Genomic DNA, 20,608 nt, shown 5'->3' with positions numbered 1-20,608 from the left:
TTACTTGATTTACGACACGGGTGTTATCCATCCATGATTATTCTTTCCCAAACCTTTACCTTACACTCCAAGTACATCAAGGGTGAAAACACGTTTGTGCGCTGCTAATTAGGCCAAGATAACTGGATAGCGCGGCTAGTTATATCTCAAATGACGATTAACAAGGTCACTTTCTAATCAGTCATTCTAAGCCCTGCCATGCTGAAAGCGCGGGCACTGCCTTTGCATCACGTTTCTGGGACTAGTAAATAGTAGGTTACCACAAACGAATGCACTGTAAAAAGCTCGCCCAGTTGAAACGTCCGCCCCGGCGGAATACAAAATTTCTATACCCCCATGGCAGAGAAATTTGCTGAATGTCCACAGGAAACTAAGCGCATCGCTGAAATTTCTGTTCGCTGCGTCGACCGATTTATACCGATTAGAATAAACAACTAAAGTGAAGAAAAATGGGTAATTGTGGCTACATGGGTCAGTTAGTAGGGATGGCATGTGCATTGTGTGTGTTATAAAATTTCTGTCGCGTACTGCGTACTAACCGGTAGAATGACGTGTTCCTCAAGCCCGGCGGCTGATAGGGGCAAAGAAGCATAAGCACTCGGGCCGTCAGCATCTCCGGTCGTCTTATGTAGTCACGGTGCTGGAACATAATGCGTAATAACTAATAACAGAACACAGTGGGACACTCATTTTCATTCGACTCAAGCTACTTCTTAGCATACCCCTTAGCATGCGGTGGCGTGCGACACGAAGACAACTTACGGGCGGCCTGACTCTAATTTAATTGCTTAAATCCGGTTCAGCACAAGTGACGGCGCCACCACCTCTCCAAGTGCGCGCTTGCTCCTGCCACCAACGCTCCTCCGGCCCCCAATCCCCGCGCCGTGTGGCAAGAGAGAGACATACAATCTTTGAACCCACCTCTAAATTGCATGCTCCGCTCCTCCCCAGGTTTTCTTTCAGTGGAAAGGGTTGGCAGTTTTTAATTTGTACTTTATAGCAGTTAAGCGTAAGCGCGATCTGGTGTTTGGTACACTATATGCGCATTCAGGTGACATCTACAGAATACACACCCTATTAGTGCTCGCAAAAAGCCCCAACAACAATCCTACAAGTGCTCTCATCCCCTACTGGTTGCGACATGTCGCTCAGCAGCGCGTTCATTACAAGAAACGAAACAGAAACACTTTGCGAACGTTCGTCAATAGATTACATTGGAAAACTAAGAAACCAAAGAGACAGTCGTTTCCCCGTGCACTGTAGCTTCTACCAGGAAAAATCAAACATGCACAAATGGTCTGTCTATCATGCTCAATTTGTTATGAACTTTCTACAAAACAAGAAACACAGGTCACTGACCAAGTCAAAACCTGGTCAGTGACTTGGTCAGTTTGGTCCGTTGACAGTTCAGATGACAGTTGACAGTCAGTTGACACTTGGTCAGTTGACAGTTTGACTTGGTCAGTTACCTGTGTTTCTTGTTTTGTAGTATGCTACCTGACCAGACGGTATGCCGTCCAACCATCGACTTCGTTATGAACTTTCGTGGAGCAGATATTTCTTCTGCAGTATTACTTGGTCGTCACCTATTGCAAAGGCAGTGTCGACACAGCATGCTTAGTGATGTGGTAGAGGCGGCTTGTCTGATAACGTGGTTGTAGGGTGTAGTGGACATAGCCAAAGTTCCGTCTATGTACGTAGCTAAATAATGCCTTCGCCCTATCCTCATACGACTATAGTTATGATCCTGCGCAACTTTTCTGATAACTGCCCAGCCATACCCAAAAGCTCTTGTAGTAGGTTGTAGGACGGAGATTTCGTCTCGTCGACCGACTCAAATCCTAGGCCTTGAATTCCCGACAAATGGTTACAAGCACGTATCAGTTTAGATAGTGATAGTTGGCAAAAAAGCCACTCCGACAGAGATTATCTCCATTTAGTTCTCTCAGTGAATTAAGCAGCACTGCTAAATTCCTTCAGCACTACTTAGTCTGAGATGAAACAACGAAATCATTCCTGTGTCTCGCTTACCGTTCCCTAACGGCGCTCACAAGCCTCAGCTGCACGTTTCGGTTTCTTCTTGAGAATAATTACCAATATTTTTGCAAGCACTATTTCAGTATTTTGATTTAGAAGGGATGTCAATATTTCTTAAGGCGTCACTTTTGTTATTTTAAATTCCCTGGCCTCCATCCGGGAATTGAAGTCACTTATAGGTGAGACAAACCGTAAGCCTTAAGTTGTCCATACTGTTAATTATAATAGATGCGTTTTGAACCTGTGACCATCGAGAGTTCTTTCGGCGCTCATTGACGTCCCTTGACACTTAGGGTTAAATCTCGGCAAGTACTTTTATACCAACACTTGGTTCAGAAAAGAGCGCCGGTTTGTATTTTAAGCTATAAATGGGTTTGTTTCAATGTGTTTACTACTACTTCCTTCGGATATGCAGTGATTTCGCACGGTGTTTTCTACACCCCGTTAGATCGGCCTTCGGGGTTTCTAGAGAACAGAACAGAGTCAAGTAGATAAATGAACCTTCAAAGGAAAGTACAATCAGAGCAAGTGCAAGCCCAAGTGGCGCTCTCGGACGACAGCACTCTTGCCTCGTATCCAGATGTTATGGGAAAAGGGCGAGTTGGCGGCCGAGTTTAAAACTAGGCCAACACGGCTGGAAAAGGGGAAGGCACATTGAGAAGTCGGGGAACGCGTTGGGGCGATGAAAATCTACAAAAGTAGGAAGACCGCCGGAAAACAAAAAAGATTTTAAACTTCCTTATTCTGAAGCAAACAGCAACAGCAGCAACGAGTTCTGTGAAAGCCATAAAATTGATGCCCAGTGTTGGACAAGCTAGTGGCAGTTTGAGGTCTCTGGCCCACGTCAGTAGTCGTCACAGGAAAGGTGAGGATAAAAACATTCCTTTGGACTAAGAACACTGTTTTTTTTCACGCGTGGCAACAGGGGCTATTAGCTTTCGTCCACAAAATCGGATTCAGCTTTTTTTGGTAATTCCATTTCGCAAAACTTCATCCATACTACATAGCTCCGCCGTTCTTTATGTCCGGCGGTTGTACCGGGACAGCTAAGTGTTCTGTTTATTTTCTTAGAATAACGTTCTTTTGGCCGAATCACAGCCTAACTTAAGAGACTAATCATAATAGTCACTAACATGAAGGCGTTAATTTTCTCAAAGTTCTGTTGGCTGGGAGAACTTGACAGAGTTGAGGGGTATAACCGCATGGTGCACCGAGAACAAAATTTAAAACAGCAGAAATTTTCAGTGTTTTAGTGCGAGAAGGATTAACAACCAAAGCTTAATTTTGTTTGAGTACTGAGACATTCACCCGAATAAACCACAGAGCAAGTGTAGAGCAACTTCTTAGTCCGGAGGCTGCTTCCTAACTATGGTAGTACACAACGCTGCAGTAATAATGCGGCGTTGCTGTTGACTATTTTTTTTTTGGAATGTATTCGTGCCAGAAAAATACCAGTGCCCAGTGTCAGGGAGCGTGCCTGGAAAACAGATGCAAAGAGAACGTCGCAAGTCCAGTCAAGCTCGCAAATTTGTGGGTAGGCACTCTAGGGACCAGCAAAGCTCGCAGGCTGTCATTAGCACACGACAGTAAAATGGGCTTGGAATGTTCTTTTTGTTTGAGCCTTCGTTATCAAAAACGAGCAAACTTCAACTGCGAAGTGAAGTGTGTCCCATGATTAGTAGCTTTACTTTTGCAATCCGGAGATGGCACTTGAAGGAAGCGAGAGTATGTGGATGCATAGGAGCTTTAGCTTTTCTAATCGAAAATTTCTGCAGCAAGCGCTTGAACGTTTTCTATATTGTTTTACTATCTCTTCCTCTTTTCGCTCATTAAAAGCAAACCCTTTTTACAGCCAAACTATACGCCGAATATCTTCCCTCATTAGGAAGAAGCACTACCATAAGTTAATACTTTCTTAGCGAGGGGAACGAAGCAGTGTTTATTCTAAAAATATTTACGCTGAAGCGTTACGCTGCCTTCAGACCGCATTGTAATTGCGAGGTCGTTTGCGTTAGGCCAGCACTAGGAAATTATGTTTGCGAATACCTGTAGTTAGGTTACGTTCATTGACGTTCATGCGAGCCGAATTACGGAGGAGTGTGACGAACAACGCCAAATTTATTCTTCGGTTGTGTGTGCGCGCGTGCGCGTGCACGTGCGTGGATGCGTGTGTGTACGCATGTGTGCATGTGCGTGTGCCTGCGTGTGTGGGTGTGCGGCGTGCGTGTGTGCGTGCGTGTGTGCGTGTGCGCATTCGTGTGTGTGTGTGTGTGTGTGCGTGCGTGTGTGTGTGTGTAAGTGCGTGTGTGCATGCACGACAGAGCAAACACAGGTCGTAACAATAACGACAGGGAAAAACAAACAATCTTTCAAACGTTATAATCCCTGCGGCATAAAATTAAAGAATGGAGCACGTGCTTTGTTTGGCACACAGGTATCATAGCTTCGCTCGTCCGGGCCATATAACAAATCACAAACAAGAAACCTCATGCCTGGTTCCGCGAATTACCCCCGCTTCTCTAACAGTGCCCGATGCTAATATAAAACGATAGTCTAAACCAACAATACAAATTTAAGTCATCTTGCGTAGTAAGGTTTTTGGCGAGCCACGTGAACGACTTCGGGTCACATGCGTTGTCGCGCTGTGCCGTAATCACCATCAGGAATCACCTCGGAGGTAACTTGGCCAACAGGTCGTAGTGTCCGGTAGGGTTCGAAATATCGTCGGAGAAGCTTCGCACTGCGTCCGCGTCATCGGATGGGAGCCAAATACCAAAGAAGATCCCCTGGGTAGTATTTGGCGTCTCGGTGTCGGAGGCTGTAGCGTTTTGCAGCCGCTGTAGCTGCTGGCGAGTTGTATTAACACGGGAAAAATCGCGGACCTCCTCCGCACGCTGAAGGAATGCTTCGACGTAGGCATTGCGATCGTCGTTAGTGCGTGCGGTAGCATGGCCAAGCATAGTAGTCAGCCGTCTTCCGCAGACAAGCTTCAGCTGTGTGATCTGCTGCGTTTCCTAGATAGCCATGCTGTGCATAACCGTCGCACACGGGAGGACTTCGTCCCAGTCTTATAGTGAAAGGAAACGCGCATAGACAGCATATCCGCGATCGCTTTGTTCAGACGTTCGGTTTTTCCGTTCATTTCGGCGTGGTTTGACAATATTCTTCGTTTATCTGTGTTGTAGTGTAAAACTCCTCGCGTAGGCTCAACCGTAAAGGCCATTCGGCGGTCCGTGACTACGACTTCAGGGTCTCCATGTCGCAGCATAATTTGGTTTATGAAGGACTTCGCGACTTTTTGTGCAGTCCCCTTTAAAAAGGCGGTGATCATACTGCTGAGCTCTCATTCCGAGGGCCTTCTCAATTGTTCCAGCCACGCACAGGAACTCGGCGAACGTTTTGGGCGGATTAGGAAGAATGTATAGAAGTGTTAGGAAGTCTGTCTAGAATAGCAACCAAGTCGCAAAAGTGCTCTCAGGATTCTCAAACCGTGTGCGGGCAGAGCCTTCAAAGAAAAATCACTGGCCGTAGTGTTTCGTCGTCTTCCCATCTGTTGAAGGTCCGTACACGCTCGAAATGCTCAGGCCATTCTTCGGTGTCTTCGAAAGGCAACCCGTGAATTTGTGACGGCACCAGGGTTTGCTTCAGGACAACAGAGGACGTACTTGCAGAGGTTCCTAAGGTCGCAGCCTCTACCTTCATTGAACAGTCTTTACAAGAGGCCATATCCTGGTAGGAGACCTTGCAGTCGTCGGCTGGCACTGGTTGGAGTTGCTTGTTGGCTTGACGGGGGCTTAGTGTGCATGTACACAGCACCTCCACAAGATGTCACGATGCCAAAAACGACGCAGCTGTTTTGAAGGACCAGGAAGCTTATTAGAGTGAACGTGTGCTCCCGTAACAACTCAAATAATACACAAGTGGTGAAGCAGTCCTCAACCAAATGGCGTGCACAGGCGAGTGTCGGCGAATCCCGTGCCGCGGCGTCTAATCGGCGAGCATTCATTTGTCGGCGTGATTGTTTCTCGAACCGTCAAGTTAGATCGAGAACACTGGAGTTGAATAACAACGGGGAAACCACTTTTCTTATTATTGGGAATACCCGTGCGGCATAAAAAGGAAGGGGTGGAACACGTGCTTCGCTTTGCACACGTGTTTTATCCGGACGGCGGATAAAACAAATCACATAAACAAACAAACCTAATTCATAGTTCGCAGAAAAATTGGCACAACATTCTGACAACCTATGATTCTGTGCAAATTCGTAAATTTTAGGCTAGGTCCAGAAAACCGACGCAAAAGCTATACCGGGATCTATGGAAGTAAAGAAACGCCGTGTCACCTAGTTGCGTTGGCTGAGACGTGAAATGACGTCATTCTCTCAAGTTATTACGAGAGTTCCGGCAACAGTTTGAGCCTTGCCTTACTCGTTTCATGCACACTGGCCATTTTCATGGTCTCAAAGACGCCCCACGAGTATGCTATCCTACACAGCTCAATAAAAATGCTGCTGTTCCGAAATTCCGAACGCCTGTATGACGGTAAGTCAGGAAAAGGCACTACGTCAACAAAGATAACGGTAGTTGGTCATTTGTCAGTGCGCTGCCTCGAATTCATGCGTCTGGCTAATATGAATAATCTATTCGCCTCGGCTGGAAAGAAAAGCGTGGTGCCTATCAATTGGGTAGATACAATAAAAACGAAAGAAACAATCTCTGTACACGCATGCAGAAGGAAAACTGAACGGCGTGTAATGTACGTTCGTACGCCAAATATATGTTATCGCAAGCCCTTGCCTTTTTGCCGATCGTTGTTGGTTGCTTAGAGAATGCTCGAAACGGCGCACAGTTTTTTTGCGTTTTATTTGTTTAGCACATTGCCTACATCATACAACAAACATCGCAGGGTGTAACCATCTAAGAAAACATATCTTCCCCATGAGTACGGTACCGTTCACAGCTGAATAAAAGTGCTGCTGTTCCAAAATACTGAAAAAGTGTATGACGGCAAGTCAGGAGAAGGCACTACGTCAACAGAGACGACGGTAGTTGGTCTCTTCGCAATGCACTGCCTCAAATTCATGCGTTATGCTAATCTGAATAATGTATACGCCTCAGCAGGAAAGAAGAGCGTGCTGCCTATCGATGAGGTACATAATATAAATACGAAAGAAAAAATCTCTGTCCACGCATGCAGAAGAATAACTGAACGGCGTGTAATATACGTTCGACACCAAATATGTGTTATTGTGAGCCTTTGCTTTTTTGCCAATCGTTATTGCTTGCTTAGAGACTGCTCAAAGCGGCACACGGTTTTTTGCTTTGTATTCGTTTATCACATTGCGAACACCATACAACAAGCATCTTAGAGTTTGACCGCGTAAGAAAAAATATCTGCACTTGCGAAAGTACAAGGAATTTTTGAAGAGGACCTGGCATCTTTTCGCCTGTGAAACACACCCGAAACTCATTAGCTTTGCCCTGATGACAGATTTAAATGACAATGTATAGGGTGCCATGAGAAGAATATTCAGAATTCTCTGGTAATATTTTTGTGATTTTTAATCGTTTATCTTGCACAATACTTGAGGAATTCATATATCCATCATGATGGCTACGTTACTAGCTTCAGGCCCTTACATACATACCTCGGAGTCCATGAGCTGTATGCATTGTCTTGAACTGCGTAGCAGCAAACTAGAAGAACGAAGGGATGCTTGTGTGCTACAGCAGGCTTTCGTACTCCCGTGAAAAAACAACCAGGCGGACATTTTCACTTTCGCCTCATATGTGAGTGAAAGCGGAGACGAAATTATATATGACAACTATTTCTAAAGCGCTCATTGAAAAGCACGCCACAAAAAATGGCGCCAGTACTTCGAAAGACACAGCAATCAAGAATATTTAAGAAAGAAATTGGCATCAATCTTCCCTCAGTCGCAGCAAACGATGTAGAAAGACAAAAATGCGTTTCCCGCCAATGTTAAGGTATACCTCTCATTCACTCTCCCTTTCACATCCCGCTCCAGGGTTCCCCATTCTCCGCCGGCGAATAACCTGCCTTGACACAGTTCGTTGTTTCCAAAATCAAAATAAAGAAGCCACTATTTGTTGAGTTTTACAATACAGTGCAGAGGTCTTGTTCTATCGGAGGAAGGTATTTCTACCACCAAACAAATTTTCCCCTGCCCCAGTTAAACAGCTCCTAATATATTTCCAAAAGGCCAGAATGTAGTCGCTAAGAGAGGAGGCAAACTAATATACAGGCATTACGTGGTACAAAATATGTTAGATAAGTTTTTTCCGGAGGAAGACGTGTAAAATACAGTCTTTATCGCCTTTCTTCCACTGTTCCTTCCCGCTACTATCTGTCCCGTGCACCCGTGAACGGAAAATGCTTAGGCAGAATATGATGAATTTTTATCGCAACGAACAGGCGAGCCTTGGAAGTGTTTTTTTTTTTCAGCTATCGGCAATAAACCCGTCAATCCGTAATCCTTGCTTTCAAAATAAAAACCTAACGCAAATGCGAAATGGCAGGGAATAAGCGGAACACTGAGGGAACAGGGTGGAAATCTCGTTGGTGCTTTGATAGGGGGAGCCTTTAAACTGTCCAGAGGAGAAATTTCAAACTTGAGTTCAGGTTGATAGAAAATACTGACAACAAAAAACAGCATTGACATGCCAAAAAGCAATTGTAGAATTTTGCAATAGCGGGTCCACTTAAGAACGGCATGAATTTTGACGTAGAGAAAGTGCAATTAGGGTTAAGCGAACGATTAGAAAGAAAACGTAGAATTTTGGTTCGTGTAACTTATATTGAGCACTTTCAACGGACACCATACATTTAAATAAAAGATAGACCTGCATCGATTGATTACCGTACTGCGAATCTTAAAACACTATTCCCGCGACTAGCGGTTGTCTGTAAGGCAGAAAATTCCACAAATGTGAAAATGCGTGTCGACCCCTCCGTACGCTTTTGGGTGTTTCGGTTTGTGATGTCACAAAAGCCATGGACGGCGAGAGCTCATTGCAGAAGCATCCATAAATGTTTCCCTTATAAACCCAGTTATTTGGCCGTTGAGCACGTGAAATGAATGCACTGAAAACTTCACATGAGCTCATCATTAAAAATAAAGACTGCAGCTTTTATACGTCACGGGACAGGCTGCTTCCAATTTCCAATTCCGTTTTGAAACAAACGCGCTGTACATCAGTGCGAAAGTAGTGCGCCATTAGCATGCAATTAGTAAATTTAACAATCTATGACGGTGAACGCCGATGCTTCTGCAAGGAATAACCCGGGATGAAACTGACAAGGGAACAAGATGTTTTAGAGACCCACCTGAACCTTCAATCTCCCGTTTTTTTGGCTCGCAGATGCTGCTGCCGGTAAAGAATGTCCGCGCCCAGTTCGAATCTTATGTCCCGTGAAGGGTAAAGCAATGATTGCCTTGTGCTTTTTGGTTCACCGCAAGTCGCTGTTAATTATCCAGAAGCGTCGCCGCCCAGCTCTAGGCTTGGTCCCGGGGGACCTGATCAGGACATCTATATTGTAGTGCTCGCAGGCCGTAATATTATTTGGCTGGAGATGTATTAAAAAAGCGTTCAAAATACATCTCCAGTGCCGGCTTATTGAGTTCGACTACTCGAAGCGGCAGCGGAGGGCGTGGTCGCCACTGGTCGCATTTTGCTTACGCACTGTTTACCGCACCGGGAAGGGGCCAACATAGGAGCTTGTTAGAGCAGCGCGGGAAAAAGATACCCGCTTCATGTATCCCCTCTTTGGTGTGTGGCTTCGGGAAGCGGTTGATGCAGTGTTGTTGTGACGAGCATCAATGATAAGACAAAAAGCATTCTGGTTTTTTCGGCAGAAATGAAAGACTCAACTAGCACCCTTACGCAATTTTTTTTTGAAATCGGCCGTGTCTTCCAGAACTAAAGCCACTGTTGCCAGCGTGAGAGAGCTAGACCACCTCGCTGCATCGCTCCTACATTGTGACAAATGGCTATGACATGAAAAAAAATGACGCGGAAAGGAAAAAGAGAACAGCCAGCTTTTGTTACTTATTTCTCAGCAAATAACGCATCGCTGCATGTCGAAAAAAAATCCGAGAGCAACGAAATGTATGACCTACAGATAAAACAAAATTTCATTCATACTGTATTGTCTTCTTATGTTAACGTTATTTTGCGATTGCTTGTAGTAAGTTACACATTGCCCGAGCTTGACAATAATTTTCAGTAAACAAAATTTATTCAATACCCACCTAACGGGTATAATAATATTTTGTGCTACAATATTCTAGCCTAAATTATTTGGGATATTCGTGAGACTTTAAAAGTATGATGCAAGCCTCACAGGCGCAGAAACCACTGGCACAGTTTTACAGAATGAACTAAGACCCAATAATCTTTACTTCGAGAGGAATCGATGTTAAGCTAATTCAACATAGCTTAAGGATCCATAAACATTTTTTGCTACATGAAGACGCATACTGTCTTTTTGATGTATTTTCTTATGGGAAAACTCTAACTTTGAAATTTCAGAATATACTTGTAACCGAATTCGCAGACCCTCCTTCTAGCCGCATAGGCACGCTAAATGCCAGTCTTGAAAATACAAAAATGGCAAAATCTTGTTTCCAGAGGATGTTACATAAAGCGTCTCCTATTTCTTTGGTTCAGTTAGGCGACTCCTGTCCTAGCACATTTCATCAGCCGAAAGACGGCATTTACTTTTTTCAAGCTCGAATTTGTAAAGGGGCGCTTTGCGTGATTCGAAACGAACCCCGCTCCACGTACGAATTTTTTCCCTTGCAATTCGTAAACCCGACATCTCCCACGGGCATAAAGAATGCAGGAAGGCCAATTAGTTTACATAAAGATTTAGCGCCCCAATCTTTATGTTGTTTTTTTAGAAACGAACCGAGGCAGATCAGTTACGAAACTTAGAGGTCGTAGGCCTCTGATAAATCTGTTACGAAACTTAGCTCTTAGCTCACTGCTCTTAGAACTTGTGGTTAAATACCTGAGCTGCCTTTAGACAAAGATAACGTTACATGCCTTGAGAAGGTGGGTTACGCCTACCAGACTCTCTTGTCTTTTCCGACTCGAGGTTTTTGTAGGAGTGCACGTGCGAGTAGGAAGGGCTGCGATTTTCTTTCAAGGGAAACACAGGTACCGTAATCCTGTCCACCTGATCTATCGGACGACTATCATACGTCAGATCTATCTGATCTGACGTATGAAGAAAGGAATGTTAAACAATGTGAGTAGACAGGACAAATCTTTTTGGGATAACATGAACTAAAATTTAGCGCGTTTCCGGTTGAATGTGGTGAAATTATAAGGCGCCGCTGTTAATTTTGTTCTTGCGGCGTATGAGGATCTGGCGCTAGGGCGCTGGCTGTTCTGAGCTGTTTTCATAGTATTTATATAATATATTAATTGTTTATTATCAAGGAGTACATACAGAAGCAAAACGGGTCAGCCAAAGCATACATGTGGGCTTGTGCGGCGTTGCCCGGCAGCAACGGCCTTCACTTCTGTAAAAAGCACTCATTGACAGTGGTAACAGAATAGGAATGTAAAAAAGAGAAGCGAACAAAAAAAGAGAACACAAAAGAGAAAAAAAAAGAAGACGCGTTATTCCGCCGGTAGATATCCGCTCTTGTTAAACTTCATCTAATAATTGTGTGGAAAACCGCGATTACTAAAATAGACGGAGGTTGCAAGACAAAAATTATGGAAACGAAAATCGACGTGTCCCCAAGAATTTTTAAACGCAATTACAAGCTTCTCCTTCATTCCACTTCTCACCAACGAAAATTCGCACTGCCGAAAAAAAACCCAGGGTGCTCCTAGGTCTCCCTACATGCTTGTTTAATTGAAAATAAATTATTGCAACATAAATCAGTGAACGAACTGTGCGGGTCTGATGAGAGTTTGTGTTATCACTGACCGATCACTGTCATTCAAGGTGTGAGAAATAGAGGCGGATATGTTCTGCGTAGCCAGAAAGTCATTCAGGAACTCGTCGTCAAAATTGCCGTTTCCGGGAGAAAGTACTCTAATGTATAAAATAATGAAGCGTTTTAGAGTATGTGTTTTGTTTTCCTTCTTTATATTGCTCCATCAAAGATAAATGCAATCCACTTGTGTTACCAATATAAATTTACCCCACTTTAACAGGGCTCTGAGTGAAACTTGGTCTCAATAGAAGTTGTTTTCTGGCATAGTGTCGAGGAGGGTAGCCACAAGGAAAAATTTATTTCTTGCGTGTTGGGCGACGACTCCCGTGGAGCAGCCGTAAACTAGTGTGCCGAAGACGTAGCCACAGCAATTTACAACATAACTAGTGTACGAAGTTAGGTAAAGTGTAATGCGTTCAATGAAAGCTCACGTGCCCAAGTACTATTTAGAGACGATATCCTATCTTGACCTACTTAAACTCGGAAATTTTGGTCTTTAGTTTTTCGGTCTGCTGGCTTTCTGCGTCTCAATTCAGGCTTCGGCCAAAAGGTAAAGGTATATTTCGAAGATATGTTATATAAACAAAACTTTTATAAACTCCTAAATCAGGAAACAAACTTCACACTTTTGTGCATTGTCCGAGAAAATCAAGCATTCCGCACAATTGATGCAAAATATCAATACATTCTTGGTATTTGTCGTTTTCTGTACAATATTGGCCCCTTGAATTTTTCAATAGGAAGTAAGGGTACGCGTTGACAACCAAGATTAGACCCAAAATTACAAAAGCCTCTAGGGACCATGGCTCGTGCCTTGTGGCGGTATTCCAAGAAGAGCTACAGTAACGAAAGCTTTCACTAGATAGCGCGGTAGCTGCGGAACCCAGGAAAAGTAACTTGACTTCAACAAACCTCCACCGTATTCATCTTCTAAGGGGAGAGACGGCAGAGACAAAGCGTCACGGGTGGGCTGGAGAAAGAAGAGAGGCGTTTACGGAACATCGACTGCACACAGCTATATACCACAGATTGCTTCTTCACCAAAGAAAGCAGATACACGGCATATCCTTTAGTTGCACTGGCAATACTAGGACAGTGGAGTGGACATCTTGTCCACATTCCACGCTGTGCAATTTTATGCATAAGAAGTACCCCAAAAAACAACCATCAGGTGGTTCCAGCAGGCAATACCACGCCTGCGAAGTTCCAGAATATCCAGAAAATCCAGAATAATAAACAAAGCAAAAGAGAGACAATACCAGTAAAATAACCTACACAGTTTTTTATTTACCGACACTTGAAGCACACACAGCAGTGTACAAAACAAAAATGTAACGCACATTCGGCCTCTAATCAGTGAGAAAACAGTGTGGTTATGAAATATTTTTTATTCTGCTACATTTCAAAGCTGCAATTTTGAGTAGCTGTAGTCACCACGTGTTATATAGCCTGGAAAGTCAGCAAAAGTTCAGTTGAACCAGTTTCAGGTATTTGGATCTCTGGCAGTTGTCCGAAGAATCCTCATTCTCAGATAAGAGAATGTTTTTGCCAACAGTTAAAAGTATATGTAAGGCTATTTGCAGAAATATACTTAATTAACCAACTCCCAAACAACCCAGAGCAGCGTTTTTATACAGCATTTTTACAAAGTCTTTTTTATTTTATCAAGTTTGCGCCGCGGTGCTGCTGCTCTACGTTTGTTTTTCAGTGGTTATACTTCAGCTTTGCTGCGAACCCTTTTTATTGTGTCGTTACTTGTTAATATCTCAAATACATCGTGCAATGACTCTTATTGCCTCGATTGTGTATATTTACTCTGCCTTGTCTCCCGGAACAGCCTCTTTGCTGATTCCAGAGCGGCGCCCCGTGACCGTGACCTTTCATTTGTTATCGATCGCCCTTTCACGTCTTACTTAGTGTCCCCTCATTCTATCCAGCAGCCCTGCATCTTTCCTCTCTGTTTCCACCGTTCCTCTTCTCAGTCGCGCCTGCGTATTCTACACTTACTGCACAGACGGAGAGACCAAAATTTCCTTCCTGCCAATTGGAAACTACTTTGGTCTTAGTCGTTTGCGCTGTAGTTCTTTTTTTTTGTTTTGCTGTGGCTTCTGCATTGCTAATTAATTCTGGTAGCCAGTGCTAAGAAAGAAACCACTGAACCTCGCGAGGCTACGTGAGAGCGTAATTAACTGTGTGCCACCAAAAGAGTTCCGCTTCCTTACCTCTTCCGGTTGCTTCCGGCTTTTTCTTCCTTTGTTGGGCATTCACCGCAATACGAACATAATCTCTTAACTACTTTCCAGATTTGTTTGCGCGCCCTTTGCGAGTACGCAAGTGTATTTTTATTCACAGTGTTTTTGGCTAATCAGATACAGTAATCCTTCGTTATAACGAAGTAAACGGGATGGCGAGAAATTTTGTTATAAGCGGTATTTTGATATAAGCGGAAACTCAAAAAGATTGAAAGCAGCTGAGCTTTAATTGCACCACAACTGCCAGGAATCAAAACACGACGCATTCAGCGAAGCAACGCTTCTTTCAGGTGCAAAAGAGCCAGTGAGCTTTGGCTGTTTCAAGTTCTTGCCGGGCGGGAGCAATCCCTGCTCCCATTTGACCAATCATTGCATGAGCCTGCGGTCGCCGTCCATAAAAGTGGCAGTGGGTGCAGTGTGGCCACTTTACAGGGGGGCGTGCGAGCGTCACAGAACGCTACGGTAGTTTCGCGTTGGAAAACGCCGCAAATGCTGTGTCTCAAGTCTGAGGTTGTGCTGGTTAGAAAAACGATTGTCCGCTCATTCTGGGTGCACAGTGCAATAAGGAAAATTGTCCGGGTTTGCACTAGGGACTTTGCATTGTCTCTGGGACGTTTTGTCCCGAGGTGTGCAGCAGCGAAGTTTGCAAAAAATTCCCCCGTATTTCCCCGAGGGGGAGAATGTGAAAGTGCGAATGCACGGTTGTCGGCCCGCTTGCGGCGCTTGCGCTCGGCCCCCGCAGCCCACCGCCTCGCCGCCTTCTCTTCCATCTCTTCCATCGGGTTTGTAGTATCACGTGTACACCACGCAGTTATCAAGCCGCTATAACGCCGCTGAGTCGCCAACGCACGCCGCTGACGACGTAGTTTGAATGCGTTAAAGATATAAGGCGCGTCACTAACACTGATATCAGCGTCGTGTCCGTGGCTTGGTCGGTAGAGCGTCGCGCTGCGGCCGCAAAGTCCTCGGATCGAAACCTGGCGCCGGATGCTGTTTCTTTTTTAAATATAGAGGAGCACTGCGGACGCCGCCGCCGCCACCGCCGGCGGTGGATGGTTTGGGGTCGCTTATAAAGTGCATTCGCACTTAAAAAAGTCTTTTTCGCCGCCCCGTTGTCTACGGCGCTGCTAATTCTACGGCTCGAGTGTCGGTGCTCGCGCAGCGTCATGCCCACGCCATTGACCATGGTCTAGGAAGAAAATTCAGTGACCCTACCATGCATTTGGAACGTTTGTCTAAAGTCGGATGGCACAGGAAAGACCAGCTTGCGTTGCCCCGCCATGTTGGCAGCCTGACTCGCCGCTTGGTCGCCGCCGCTCGGCCATGCCTCCACTCACCATTTCACTCTAAACGGGTCAATCTCTTTGTGAACTTCGAATATTGCGGCCTGAAGTGCAACCGTTTGCGTTGGCACCAGAATATGAAGTTCGAATAAAGTGATATTTCGAGTAAAGCGATTTCGTTATAACGAGGGAATACTGTATTCTGTTGTTCCTATATTCCTTTTTCGCGATTCTCTTTGTTTTTACTGTAACACCAGGAAGTTGGCAATACAGCCCACATTGAAACCAGCTTTGTCGACATAATAAGAACTTATTTCTCTTTTCCACTCTGTCATTCTGGCAGAAAAAAAGCGCATTCTTCTTTCTATTCCTAATTTTTTTTGTTCCTTTGTCTCGTTCTTGGCAAAAGAAATTACAGACTTCTATTTTTATCGTCCAGCTGCCTCCGAACTTGAACCGCACTTATTATCAAACAAGTCATACTTTCTCCGCTTTGTATGTGATACATTATATGGGAAGAATTGTGGCGAAAACTTACAGACCAAAAATTCCAAAACCCAGAAATTAAGGCGACAAGACAAGCTCTGTTATTGTCGTGCTAATTGATTGTTGTATTGTATGCGCACAAACATTTACCACATTATGCACTACCACGCCCAACATTGTGTCTATGGTAGTGGGTTGCTCATCATGCAGCCTGTGCACTGACCAGAGAATGCCGGTATTCTATTCTCCACCGGTACACGCTATTATATTCCTGTACAGGCTATACCGGCATTCTATTGGCACAGAATTCTATACCGGTACATGCACTTGCCAAACGTGTATGCCATCAACACAGTTCTGATTGGAATTACGCCTACGTGGATATAAGAAAAATGGGCTGATATCCAAAAAAGGAGGTCCCTAAAAACTGAAGTTACTTTGGGGCAGTTTGTGGGTAGGAATCGACACGAAAACAAATCGGTTTTTTTTCACTCACCAAGCGGGCTCAGCACTGCAGTTTTGAGAATATAATTTTTTCTTAACATTTCTCTACCTGCCTACGCCTGCCGGCGGATTGCCTCACTATTAAATTCTTTTTTTCGCAACTCTGCCCGCAAGACACCACGCTGCTGTGCCGACCATCGTTTCTTCAGCTGTAGGCATACCGCACCACAACCGGCAATGTAGTCAGATAAGCCACGTACAAACAGTTGCATCGACCATGAGCGTAAAAGGGCACGCAGAAGTAGGCTCACTTCGATGCTCATTCCCATCGGCGATTATCGAATCAGGGCAGTGAATCGTCGAGCGTGTTTTTCACGCTCAGGTCCCACCTATTCAAGTCCCTCGCTCTACATTGGGGTGATTGAATTTTGTACTCCACAGGAGCGCGTGCCAGGCTGCATATATGCGGCAACTGATGGTGGTTCGCACGGATTTCAAATCGACGCCAGGAGGATGTGAGATCCTGTGTTACCGAAAAGTGGCCAAATTGTTCAATCCTGCCGGACGCAAACCAAAATTGTAAGATTGTTCTGGGGCAAACCTTTGGTCACTATCGATAGAAGAAGCTGCATTGGACTCGCCAAATGATGACCGATTAAAGAGCAATCGATAAAGTCTTGTGGCCTTGTAGTTTCCCCTTGTGACCCACTGGTTTTTTCCCGCAGACTACAGGGTTGCAGACCCATGATTGCTCATGTCGTGTAAGAATTGTACTGTAGACTAATAAGACGTGTCTCTTTCGTACGTACGCTATGCCTAATTCGCAATGGACGGAAAGTGCACCTTGAAGCTAAGGTACTATTAAACACGTCCGAGTATCAGCTTTTGTGGGGTATCTGTCACGGTTGCGGAAGCGCTGGGGAGTGCGCAGTTTTCAAGTTTTGAAAGAACTGTTGCGTGGTCTTGTGTGCACGTTCAGCGTCCAAAGTCTAGATTTATGCATCTCTCTTTTTGCATTGCCTCAGAGATATAAACCGCGCTTTTATATCCGACAGAACTGCGACAACAACATTCTTGACCAGACCTAGAGTGCGCTTTCGTATGAAGGAAGAAGTGCTCCAAGCAACAATCGTGTGGAAATGACAACGAATGGCGCAGATTGCTGAATAACGAATTGGATATACAGGCCACGTCCTAAGCAATGTCGCTTGTGCATAGATAAGCATCGCAAAACAATAACAGGGCAATAGAGATAGCATGAAGTGGTCGCCGTGACGTGTCCCCCAGAATGGCTCCTTTGTCCTTTAGTCAGATCACTCCGGCGCCCCGGAAACCGACTTTCAAAAAGACGCTTGCCTAAAGGCTTGTCCAACTAATATTTTCCGTGAAACCGTCGCTAAAATTGTATACGCCGGATCTATTTAATCTGTTTTTGCTTGTACGCTGACGTTTGCTAGTAATCATACTAACGCTGTATTTTTTTCCTCCCCACCATGTACCATGTCTTATTCAATGTAATCTGCTCCCCTCTGTATTGCCATTTGGCACTGACGGTATTATAAATAAATAAGTAAATAAACTCCTACTACGTTTCTGCCGATTTGCCTATAATTTACTTTCTCGATTTTTACTGTTCTTGCATTATATACGGTCACCAGTCTGCCACGTTACCGCTGTCTAGCATGGCGGCTGGTTTCCTTGGTTGTTTTGTCGCATCCTCCCTTAAATATGTTACATACACTGCGAATCACCCAAACTTTGCATACGCAACTTTTTCGGCCGTATGTACTGCATTCAGGAGGCTGGTGGCGCTGCTTCACAATGGCACTGCTTTACACGCAGCAAGCTTTTACGTTCCTTACTATCTAGCAAGTAGACTTTGTAGAGACATTAAAAGATGAACTCTTCAGGTCTAATGAGTTGCTGCCCATTTTTCTCAAAGGTAGTAGATCATCTTCACAATAAAATTTCTGAAACCGAAAAAAACCGCTTGATTACTGAGGGCGAGAACTTGAGAGAAAACTCACAGTCTTTCGTGCATTGAACTTAAAATTGACGCCACTTCAGCAACCGCAATGTATGGAAAGGTGTGCAGCATATTTAGGATAGTTAGAGGTTTTTCCAGTGGAAAAAAGCACAAGACATTTTACTCAGGAAATACCTAGAGATCGTTGAAATAAGAGTTCTATGGGCTAAATTTGCACCTGTTCTAAAGGAAGGCTGTAATACGAATATACCAAATAGGTTCGATAATCAGGGTATCATTGACGTGTGCAAATGCTCTTGAAGACGGCATTTCTTTTCTTCGCTATGTGTCTAACCCGCGTTCGCGTGCTGAGCAGAATGAATCGTTACTCTTATAAGCTGAAGAGGAGACGTTCAGAAGTTCAGTTGGTAAGAGACATTTCATTAATTGTTAACTGATCTCTGCTACGGCGTCGTCAAGTCGCCGAAAATTTCCCGAGCAGATCTTTTTCGTGGTAATTTTGAACACTTCAAAAACCTATTAAACTTGACGAAATTCTGCAGATTTTAGAGCATTGCACAAGGGCTTTTAAGCAAAACACGAAAAAGAAGGTCGTATATAGCTTACAATAGTTGACAAGAAAATGACTGTGACAAGGCAGCACTCTTAATCATAAACGTTTTTTTCACCTCGGTCATAATTGGTATAAAGCATTCTATAAGCCCATAACTGACATACTACGCCGAACCTTAGAAGCATAGGAATTTTATTAACAAAGTACGTAGGAATACGGGCAAATACAAGTGCCAGTGCTGCCAGCACAGACAAAGGCTGACGGCGCAAGCAACAATACGTGTCTATCGATTTACTGCGAAAAAGAAAAAGGAAGCGTGCCGGGATGAAATGAGTGAATTCCGTTCGATAAATGTAATCAGGCTGTCTCAGCCAAGGGGCAACTGGCATTGATTCCAGGTTTTCTTTATTTAGCTTGAACCTCCAAAATCGACGCCTATGATGAAACATTTGAAGTCTTCTCGCTATTGATTTTTTATTGGCAGAATCGCCCTGGGCCAGTCGACGAAATTTACAGCTACTCCTTAAGATATAGGCCGAACTTGCTCGAAGCTTCTTGTCGTGCTTCAGCACTAGACACTGTACGAAGACGAGTATGACATCTAACCACTTGAACCTCCATTGCGAACAAGAAACTCACAACTACCCCTCTGTTAATATTTTGAAATTTTAGTGACCTCAATTAATGTTTAGACATTTCGATGTATCCCAATTCATCCTGCTCAACATCGACAGTTGCGCATAACGCAAATTAAAAGGTTTTTTTTACCTTTGTTTGTTTCGTGGATAGTGTGTTAACGTATCTTAAGTTACTCGCCGTCAGGGTACACCTAAAAAAGGTATGAAGCAACATTCAACAAAAAAAGGGAATATTTTTTTAGGATTTTTTTTCCTCAAGCGGATGCGTTTCTCGAACACAGATAAAGTTATTTCAATTGAATGTCACTGAATAGCACGTAAAGTATCAGCATTTTTCTATTTCTTCAAAAATAACATAAGCCAATTGTTTGGGTATCTTGTTCAGGCCTGCATAACTGTATAGCTTTTCTCTTAAATATTCGGAGCGGGCAGAACTTCAACAGAAACCACACGCGGAGAGCATACCACATCACTCCGTAATTCATCTTTTACTACTGACAATTGTCGCTACTCTCTGGCGGGATACTCTGGTCTCCTCTTTTGTAAAATCTTCCTAAATTTGCTACTGCGGTAAGAGCAGTGTGCTATTTTAAGGTAAAAATTATTTGAATGACTGGCGTAATGAAGGCGTGATTGACCAAATGTATCGGCTGGCCGGCGTAAAGAAAGAAATAGGTAGGTTCATTGTACTAAACCGTACCTAAATTTTTGGCTCAATAATCGATGTTGTGTTTGATTGATATCTTTATTGCTGCAATAAAGCCTCAATGATAGCCTGGCATTTTGGCTAATTGATTTATTTCCGGAAGAAAAAACTAATTGATTGGCGACATTCGTAATTTCTTTGAAAATCAGCTTTCCGAGCGAGCCGGACAATGCTCTTCTCTGAATAATGAATCCGCAAAGTAGAACTGAAAGCTAATGAGTGTGAAGTGCGGACTGGCTCCGAGTT

This window comes from Haemaphysalis longicornis, unplaced genomic scaffold, assembly GCF_048455015.1.
Source record: "Haemaphysalis longicornis isolate Haplotype H1 unplaced genomic scaffold, Haemaphysalis longicornis Haplotype H1 scaffold_6, whole genome shotgun sequence".
In the NCBI taxonomy this organism is placed as follows: Eukaryota; Metazoa; Arthropoda; class Arachnida; order Ixodida; family Ixodidae; genus Haemaphysalis; species Haemaphysalis longicornis.
This window is presented reverse-complemented; position numbering follows the sequence as displayed.